This window comes from Salvelinus sp. IW2-2015, linkage group LG7 (assembly GCF_002910315.2).
Source record: "Salvelinus sp. IW2-2015 linkage group LG7, ASM291031v2, whole genome shotgun sequence".
Classification (NCBI taxonomy): domain Eukaryota; kingdom Metazoa; phylum Chordata; class Actinopteri; order Salmoniformes; family Salmonidae; genus Salvelinus; species Salvelinus sp. IW2-2015.
This window is the reverse complement of record NC_036847.1, coordinates 32,167,877-32,178,265: the sequence shown is the minus strand read 5'-3', so window position 1 is coordinate 32,178,265 and position 10,389 is coordinate 32,167,877. Positions and strand designations below refer to the sequence as shown.

Sequence of the window (10,389 nt, the reverse complement as noted above, 5' to 3'; positions counted from 1 at the left end):
TAATGTATAGTTAGTGTAGGGAATGTATAGTTAGTGTAATGTAATGTTATAGTTATGTTAGGAGTGTATAGTTAGTGTAGGGAGATGTATTAGTGTTAGTGTATGGGAGATGTATAGTTAGTGTAGGGAGATGTATAGTTAGTGTAGGAGATGAATGATAGTTAGTGTAGGGAGTATGTATAGTTAGTGTAGGGGGAGATTGTATTAAGTTAGTGTAGGGAATGTTATTAGTTGTGTTAGTAGTGGTACTAGTTAGTTGTAGGGAGATGTATACTTAGTGTAGAGATGTATAGTGAGTGTTAGGTAGATGTGTAGTTAGGTGTAGGGAGAGTGTATATGTTAGTGTAGGATGTATAGTTAGTTTAGGAGATGTATAGTAGTGTAGGGAATGTATAGTTAGGTGAGTGAGATGTATAGTTAGTGTAAAGAGAGTGTAGGGTGATGTGTTATAGTTAGTGTAAGAAGATGTATAGTTAGTGTAGGGAAAGGTGATATAGTTAGTGTAGGTAGATGTATTATTTAGTGTAGGAGATGTATAGTTGTGTAGGGAGATGTATAGTTAGTGTAGGAGATGTATTTAGTTAGGTGTAGGGAGATGATAGTTTAGTGTAAGGAGATGTATAGTTAGTGTAGGAGATTGTATAGTTAGTTGTAGGGAGATGTATAGTTAGTGTAGGGGAGATGTATAGTTAGTGTAGGAGATGTATAGTAGTGTAGGAGATGATAGTAGTGTAGGAATGATATTTGTGTAGGGAGATGTATAGTAGTGTAGTGGGATGTATAGTTAGTAGAGATGTATAGTTAGTGTAGGATATGTATAGTTAGTTGTAGGGAGATGTATAGTTAGTGTAGGGATGTATAGTTAGTGTAGGGAGATGATAGTTAGTGTTAGGGATGTATAGTTAGGTAGGAGATGTATAGTTAGTGTAGTAGATGTATATTAAGTGTAGGAGATGTATAGTTAGTGTAGGGAGATGTGTATTGTGTAGGGAGATGTATATTAGTGTAGGAGATAAGTTAGTGTTAGGGAGATGTATAGTTGTTGTAGGGAGATGTAGTTTAGTGTAGGGAGATGTATAGTAGTGTAGGGAGATGTATAGTTATGTAGGGGAGATGTTTAGTTGTGTAGGGAGATGTATTAGTTAGTGTAGGAGATGTATAGTGTAGTGTAGGAGATGTATAGTTAGTGTAGGGAGATGTATAGTTAGTGTAGGGAGATGTATATGTTAGTGTAGGGAGATGTTATAGTTAGATGTAGGGAGATGTATAGTTAGTGTAGGAGATGTATAGTTAGTGTATGGAGATGTTATAGTTAGTGTAGGGAGATGTATAGTTAGTGTAGGGGATGTATGTAGTTAGTTAGTGTTGGGTAATAGTATAGTTAGTGTAGGGAGATGTATAGTTAGTGTAGGGAGATGTATAGTTAGTGTACGGAGTGTAGTTATGTTAGTGTAGGCGGTTAGATGTATAGTTTAGTGTAGGGAGATGTATAGTTAGTGTAGGGAGAGTGTAGGATATATTAGTGTAGGGGGAGATGTATAATTTAGTGTTAGGGAGGATGATATATTGAGTTGTAGGGAGATGTATATTTAGTGTAGGGAGAGTAATATTCTCTCTCGATCTCCCTACACTAACTATACATCTCCCTACACTAACTATACATCTCCCTACACTAACTATACATCTCCCTACACTAACTATACATCTCCCTACATTAACTATACATCTCCCTACACTAACTATACATCTCCCTACACTAACTATACATCTCCCTACACTAACTATACATCTCATTACACTAACTATACATCTCCCTACACTAACTATACATCTACCTACACAAACTATACTTTACATCACCCTACACTAACTATACTTTACATCTCCCTACACTTTCTAGCTATTTCCATGCTCTGTTGCTTTCACCTGACAGTCTAAACCAAAAAGTTCCAAACCTGAGTTATATTTTTCTTAGTCTAAACTGTCTCTTACCTTAGATGTCCTCGTTTTGGAGGAACAGTTTTTTCTAGATCAGATCAGATTTTATTGATAGACTTTCTTGTTCCCCAAACGGAACTCACCTGAGGTGCCCTCCTCGCTCATTGGACGAACAGTTCTAAATCTCCTATATCTATAGCTACACTGAGTATACAAAACATTAGGAACACCTTACTAATATTGAGTTGCACCCCCCTTTGCCCTCAGAACAGCTTCAGTTCGTTGAGGCATGGACTCTACAAGGTGTCAAGCGTTCCACAGGGATGCTGGCCCATGTTGACTCCGATGCTGCCCACATTTGTGTCGAGTTGGCTGGATGTTCTTTTGGTGGTGGACCATTCTTGATACACACGCAAAACTGTTGAGTGTGAAACACCCAGCAGCGTTGCAGTTCTTGACACACTGAAACTGGTGCGCATGGCACCTACTACCATACCCCGTTCAAAGGCACTTACATCTTTTATCGTGCCGATTCACCCTCTGAATGGCACACATACACAATCCATCTCTCAATTGTCTCAATGCTTAAAAATCCTTCTTTAACAGGTGACATCAATAAGGGATCATAACTTTCACCTGGAATTGCCTGGTCAGTCTGGAAAGAGCAGGTGTTCCTAATGTTTTGTACACTCRGTGTATATATTGTCATTCTTGTACAGACATATACTTCATTACAGACATATTACTATATGTCACATATACAGAACGTATTATTATTTCGTAACATTTATCAATAGCAGACCTTAATTCAAATACTATTTGCTTTCTTTCAAATACTTTAAGCATTTCCTTTAGCCTGCCTGGAGTGGCACTTTGGCGGGGACACAGTGGCGGGGACAGGGTTTGCACTGTTGGGGACTTTTCTATTGTTTAGATTTTTGATATATTCCTTTCCTTGCGGGTCTCTTAAATACTTTTCTCAGAACTGGAGGAGTCTCAGCGTAGTTGTCCACCGTGGTGGTATAAGTTCTCCAACATGGTCCTCATCTGGGAGTGTTGTCCCATCTGGTTGAAGATCAAGGAGATCGTCAACCTGATCGTCATGGACCCCTTCGTGGACCTGGCCATCACCGTCTGCATCGTCCTCAACACCCTGTTCATGGCCATGGAGCACTATCCCATGACCCCACACTTTGAGGAGGTGCTGTTCGTGGGAAACTTGGTGAGGATTTCACTATCTCTTTTTTGTGTGGTATTACTGCAGGTGATTTATTTTACAGCCGTTTTAAGGTGGTACTTAAAGGGCACTTCACCACTTTTGAACCTTAAGAAGTGGTGTAGTGCCCCTTTAAAAGGTACTATGAGCTGGTACTAACCTGGTATTTGTATAGTATTAAAACCCTTTCCTGCAGTCAAATTACAAGGGGCCTCATGGGCAGAATTGTATTAATATCATAATTAATCAACAATTTCTTTTTTTAAAGGCCGAAAATCTGGTGTTTCTATGTCAAACAGTTTTGTTATATTTTAGTCTTCATTGATGTATCTAAAGTGTAATATTGGGTTGCAAACTGAAACATTTTATACATTTCAACTCTATATCTGACATGGTAAAAGTGTCTTCTTTTTTTTAAAGCCATAACCATGTGTGTGAGGTGTATACTTTTGTTTCAWAGTAGATTTGTTTAAGACTACCAAGAAACACTCTGTGTGACTCTGATTTAGCCCACTGCAGTTAAAGGTTAACTAAGAAAGTATATGGAAGCATAAGACACTTTCTATTATTGACCTCAAATAATTTAACACAATGAATAGGACAGTAAGTAGAGGCCAGGGAACAGGAAAGACTGTAGTAGAGTATGTGCCAAATTGGTAGTGGGACAGATACACTACATGGTCAAAAGTATGTGGACACCTGCTTGTCGAACATCATTCTAAAATCATGGGCATTAATATGGAGTTGTTCCTCCCTTTTCTGCTATAACAGCCTCCACTCTTCTGGGAAGGATTTCCACTAGATGGAAACATTGCAGCGGGGACTTGATTCCATTTAGCCACAAGGGCATTAGGGGGGTCGGGCGCTGATGTTGGGTGTTAGAACTGGCTCGTAGTCGTCGGTCCAATTCATCCCAAAGGTGTTCGATGGAGTTGAGATCAAGACTCTGTGCAGGCCAGTCAAGTTCTTCCACACTGATCTCGACAAACCATTTCAGTGTGCGCCTTGCTTTGTGCATGGGGGAATTGTCATGCTGAAACAGGGAAGGGCAAAGTTGGAAGCACAGAATTGTCTAGAATGTCATTGTATGCTGTAGTGTTAAGATTTCCATTCACTGGAACTAAGAAAAACAACCCCAGATCATTATTCCGCCTCCACCAAACTTTACAGTTGGCCCTATGCATTTGGACAGGTAGCGTTCTCCTGGCATCCGCCAAACCCAGATTTGTCCGTAGGACTGCCAGATGGTGAAGGGTGATTCATCACTCCAAAGAACACGTTTCCACTGCTCCAGAGTCCAATGGCGTCGAGCTTTACACCACTCCAGCCGACGCTTGGCAATGCACATGGTGATCTTGTGTGCGGCTGCTTTGCCATGGAAACTCATTTCCTGAAGCTCCTAACGAACAGTTCTTGTGCTGACGTTGCTTCGAGAGGCAGTTTGGAACTCGGTAGTGAGTGATGCAACCGAGGATAGGCGATTTAGAGGCGATCCCGTTCTTTGAGCTTGTGCGGCCTACCACTTCGCGGCTAAGCTGTTGTTGCTCCTAGACGCTCCTAGCTTCATACTTTTTTTGTACTGGTCCCATGTGGGAATTGAACCCACAACCCTGGCGTTGCAAGCTCCATGCTCTACCCCCCATTTCTTACATGGGACTGGTCTGGTCTGTAGAGGGGCGTCTCTCTCTCTCCCTCTCTCTCCCTCTCTCTCCCTCTCCCCTAACAGTGTTCAGACAGCACTCTGTTTCACTCTCCCTGCTGTCTCTGTGCTGGTGGGAGGCCTACATTAATATTGTATGCTGCCTGATCGATTAGCTTCTCTAAAATGGAGCCTGAATCACTGCTCTCTTCCTTTGAAAACCCAAACTAGGCGTTTTACCATTAGCATTTCTACAGAAACGGTGTCTAGTTCTTGAGCAGCACTTTTCATCATATTCAACTAGCATGTTAGCATGGATAGCTTGCTTCTTTGCTTAGGCCTACTAGCTAAAGCTAATAGCTAATACTGTTAGCATGGATAGCACAGCAGTATAAGACAGTCACTCTGTTTGTGGTAAGGGTATGATATTTATGACAGCGGTTTGATCAATAATAGCAGCCGAAAAACGTATCACTTTCATTAAATTGTGAGAAACAGATATGCTCAAAAAACTGTGTTTTATAGGGTTGGGAATTGCCAGGGACYTCACGATACTGTATTATCATGATACTTAGATGCCGATACGATATGTATTACGATTCTCACGATTCTATATGTATTGTGATTTGATGTTCCAAACTTATTGCTCACTATATGTCTGCTGCAGAGGGGCAAGAGAGAGCCATAAGAAAACAAGTTTTGATCAGTCATGGAAATAAAAGTGCTCAAAACAAATTGGCTCCCTATTTTAAAAAAAGATGGAGAACAAGCTATGAAGGAAAAATACTGGAGTTTTGGTGCAGGTACAGCCAACTAGCGCAGATACAGCCCCCTGCCCGGCCATGCCTTGATCTATGTACACCTTATCTGGCTCCATGATTAACTATGACCTTCAATCATTCATTAGACTCAGATTAACTATGACTTTTTGTCATTCATTAGACTCAGATTAACTATGACTTTTTGTCATTCATTAGACTCAGATTAACTATGACTTTTTGTCATTCATTAGACTCAGATTAACTACGAAATCAGATTAGCAGAACACAGAGGTGTCACGATATCCTTACTGACTTCAGAGCAGCTGTGAGATTTAGAAAGATAAATCTTTGTCACTGTCCTGGGGGGCTAGTTTTGCACATTTTCGCGGTCTGAAAAGTACTAGCCTCTGGATAGCGGTCCACCTTAATTTCGATGTAAAATAGTGCTCACTGCACCCTTTTTGAATAATTACAGTACGAGTTCGTACAGTACATCTGACCTCTGTTGGTCCCTTTGACAAGGTAAAGGTTCTAGTAGCAGTTACTCTACCTGACCTCTGACCTCTATCCGTCCCTGCCAGGTGTTCACAGGGATCTTTGCTGTGGAGATGTTTGCCAAGTTGGTTGCCATGGATCCCTACTACTACTTCCAGGAGGGGTGGAACTGCTTCGACGGCTTCATTGTGACCCTGTCCTTAGTGGAGCTGGCATTGGCTGACGTGGAGGGGCTGTCTGTGCTCAGATCATTCCGATTGGTAAACTCTTTTTGAGCCCTGTCCTCCCCTCAAAATATACATGTTTGTTGTGTATTCAAATGATGTTAAATACACAGTGTGCATTGATTCAGTTACTGAATGATTACATGGTTATTGCTCAGCTACAGTACTGTCTCTATTATAGTGATTATTTACTATGTGAAATATCACTTATATACTGCTTTACTAGTCTATGTAAAGCTACTTTTCAACACATATGTATGGTCTTAATTGGAGCCAGTTTTCTACAGCAGGAAAATAATCCTGCAGTAACAGGAAATGTGGATTATAATTTTTGTATGGGTTGATACATTTTTAGTCAGAGCAAATAAAGTCTGAGATTTCAAAGTGGTCTAAGGCACTGCATTGCAGTGAACCTGTGCCTCTAGAGATTCTGGGTTCGAGTCCAGGCTCTGTCGCAGCTGGTCGTGATTGGGAGGCCCATGGGGCGGTGCACAATTGGCTCAGCGTCGTCCAGGTTAGGGGAGGGTTTGACCGGCAGGGATGTCCTTATCCCATCGCGCACTAGCGACTCCTGTGGCTGGCCGGGTGCAGTACACGCTGACACGGTCGCCAGATGCACAGTGTTTCCTCTGACACATTGGTGCGGCTGGCTTCCGGGTTAAGTGGGCATTCTGTCGAGAAGCAGTGCGGCTTGGTTGGGTTGTGTTTCGGAGGACACGCAGCTCTCAACGTTCGCTTCTCCCAAGTCTGTACGGGAGTTGCAGCAATGAGACAAGACTGTAACTACCAATTGGATACCACGAAATTGGGGAGGAAAAGGGATAAAAGTAACAAAAAACACAATAAAAAAATAACTCAAATACACTACAAGTTTGCATTTCCTGCTGTGCAGGAAAATTGTCAGCAACAAAAGAGTGATCGAATTCTGTGTAACTGCTACTTCTACCTCTATAGCAATTACCATACCAATACCCCAAGAGCCATTGCTGCAACAGGGCTATTGATCACTCAACCCTCTGCTGATAATATGTGTTTTCCTCTCTCCCTTCTTCTGTCATTCTCACATCTTCTCTTTGTCCCTCTCTTCCTCCACCTCTCTCTCCCCACTCAGCTGAGAGTGTTTAAACTGGCCAAGTCGTGGCCCACACTCAACATGCTGATCAAGATCATCGGTAACTCTGTGGGCGCCCTGGGAAACCTGACCCTTGTCTTAGCTCTCATCGTCTTCATCTTTGCCGTGGTCGGCATGCAGCTGTTCGGCAAGAACTACAAGGACTGTGTGTGTAAGATCGCCCTGGACTGTACGCTGCCCCGCTGGCACATGCATGACTTCTTCCACTCGTTCCTGATGGTGTTCCGGGTGCTGTGTGGGGAGTGGATCGAGACCATGTGGGAYTGTATGGAGGTGGCTGGCCAGGGCATGTGTCTCATCGTCTTCATGATGGTCATGGTCATCGGGAACTTGGTGGTAAGTGTTCCCAGAGTGTATGGTTGGGATGGGGAATGTTAGCCTTCCCGACGGACGGTTCTCAAACCCCAGTCTCCATGGCGAGGGCAGTGACTGTAACCGCTGGCCCAAGAAACTTAAGTCTCTGGGGAGAGCAGTTTGCTGTCTTATGAACGCCATATTCGTTACACTACCCCCACCGAACAAGAGAGCGTGTCCCAAGCTACACATACCAGGACCCATTTGTACACAAATCTCTGTTGACCATATCAGATCCACCCTCACGTCTGACCCAGTGTGTCTCCTCTCCTYCCTATAGGTGTTGAACCTTTTCCTTGCCTTGCTGCTGTCCTCGTTCAGCGCAGACAACTTAGCCGCAACAGATGACGACGGAGAGATGAACAACCTTCAGATCTCCGTCATCCGCATCAAGAAGGGCGTCGCCTGGTTCAAGATCAAGCTGGCAGAGTTGGTGCTCAGCTTGACCAAGAAGCCGCCGGTGGAGGATGAACAGAAAACCTTAGACGACATGTATGACAAGAAGCTGAACTGTATCGCCAACCACAGTGGTGTGGATATCAACCGCGACCTGGACTACACCAAGAATGGTAACGGCACCACTAGTGGTATAGGGAGCAGCTTCGGGAGGTACTTGATCGACGAGGACCACATGTCGTTCATCCACAACCCTAACCTGACCGTGTGCGTTCCTATCGCGGTCGGAGAGTCCGACTTTGAGAACCTCAACACCGAGGACTTCAGCAGCGAGTCGGAGAACGAGAACAGCAAAGAGGTGAGTGAACAGATTTAGTTAGCCACATTTTGAATGATAATGTAGTGTATATGTTGTCATGACAACATGACAAATCAACAGGGCTCTGATGTAAAGTAGTGCACTATAAGGAATAGTGTACTACTTTACAGTTTATCTCTTGTTAATTATGTTGTAGTAATATTTTGGTAATGTTGCAGGAGATAATGTTAGGGTTATGTTGTAGTAATGCTGTGGTAATGTTGTAGGAGGTTATGTCGGGGTTATGTTATAATAATGTTTTGGTAATGTTTCAGGAGGTAATGTTGGGGTTATGTTGTAGCAATGATGTGGTAATCTTGTGAGATGTAATGTTGTGGTTATGTTGTAGTAATGTTGTGGTAATGTCGCAGGAGGTAACGTTGGGGTTATGTTGTAGGAGGTAATGTTGGGGTTATGTTATAATAATGTTTTGGTAATGTTTCAGGAGGTAATGTTGGGGTTATGTTGTAGCAATGATGTGGTAATCTTGTGAGATGTAATGTTGTGGTTATGTTGTAGTAATGTTGTGGTAATGTCGCAGGAGGTAACGTTGGGGTTATGTTGTAGGAGGTAATTTTGGGGTTATGGTGTAGTGATGTTTTGGTAATGTTGCAGGAGGTAATGTTGGGGTTATGGTGTAGTGATGTTTTGGTAATGTTGCAGGAGGTAATGTTATGGTTATGTTGTAGTAATGCTGTGGCAATGTTGTAGGAGGTAATGTCAGGGTTATGTTGTAATAATGTTTTGGAATGATGTTGTATTTTTACAGGGGGTAAGTAATGCTGTGGTTATTTTGTAGTTATGTTGTGGTAATGTTGTAATAATGTTGCAGTAATGTGGCATGGGGATAATGTTGTAGTAGACACATGTTGTAGTAATGGTTCAGTGTTGTTTGGTAGTTTTGTGGTTATGTTTTAGTGATGTTGCTGTAATGTTGTGGTACTGTTGTGGTAATGTTATTGCAATGTTGTGGTCATGTTGTGGTAATGGTGTAGTAATGTTGTGGTAATGTTGTGGTAATGCTTTACTCCATGGTTGTTATTGTTGTTGTGGCCTCCTGGCTATAAAGTATGGGTATGGTCACCAGTGTAACAATAGTGTCATGTCCAAGGCTCTGATGTAATCCCATTACTCAATAGTATACACACTCATATACAGTTGAATTCGGAAGTTTACGTACACTTAGGTTGGAGTCATTAAAACTCGTTTTTCAACCACTCCACAAATTTCTTGTTAACAAACTATAGTTTTGGCAAGTCGGTTAGGTCATCTACTTTGTGCATGACACAAGTCATTTTACCAACAATTGTTTGCAGACAGATTATTTCACTTAGAATTCACTGTATCACAATTCCAGTGAGTCAGAAGTTTACTTACACTAAGTTGACTGTGCCTTTAAACATGTGATGGCTGCCGACCCTCGTGCTTCAGGTTGGGATGGTGTTCTTCGGCTTGAAAGCTCCTCTTCCTCAAACATAACGATGGTCATTAGCAAACAGTTCTATTTTTGTTTCATCAGACCAGAGGACATTTCTCCAAAAAGTACGCTCTTTGTCCCATTTTGCAGTTGGCAAACCGTAGTCTGCTGCGGCTTTTTTTATGGCGGTTTGGGAGCAGTGGCTTCTTCCTTGCTGAGCAGCCTCAGGTTAATGTGATATAGGATTCGCTTTACTGTGGATATAGATACTTTGTACCTGTTTCCTCTGCCAGCATGTTCACAGAGGTCCTTTGCTGTTGTTCTGGGATTGATTTGCACTTTTTGCACCAAATTATGTTAATCTCTAGGAGCAGAACGTCTCCTTCCTGAGCTGTATGACGGCTGCGTGGTCCCATGGTGTTCATACTTGCGTACTATTGTTTGTACAGAAGAACGTGT

The 10,389-nt window shown here is 42.3% G+C and overlaps 1 pseudogene; it reads left to right on the top strand.

The window, feature by feature from the left end:
* Positions 1-10,389, top strand: part of LOC111966143 (sodium channel protein type 8 subunit alpha-like) — a 125,413-nt pseudogene that overhangs the window by 63,500 nt on the left and 51,524 nt on the right.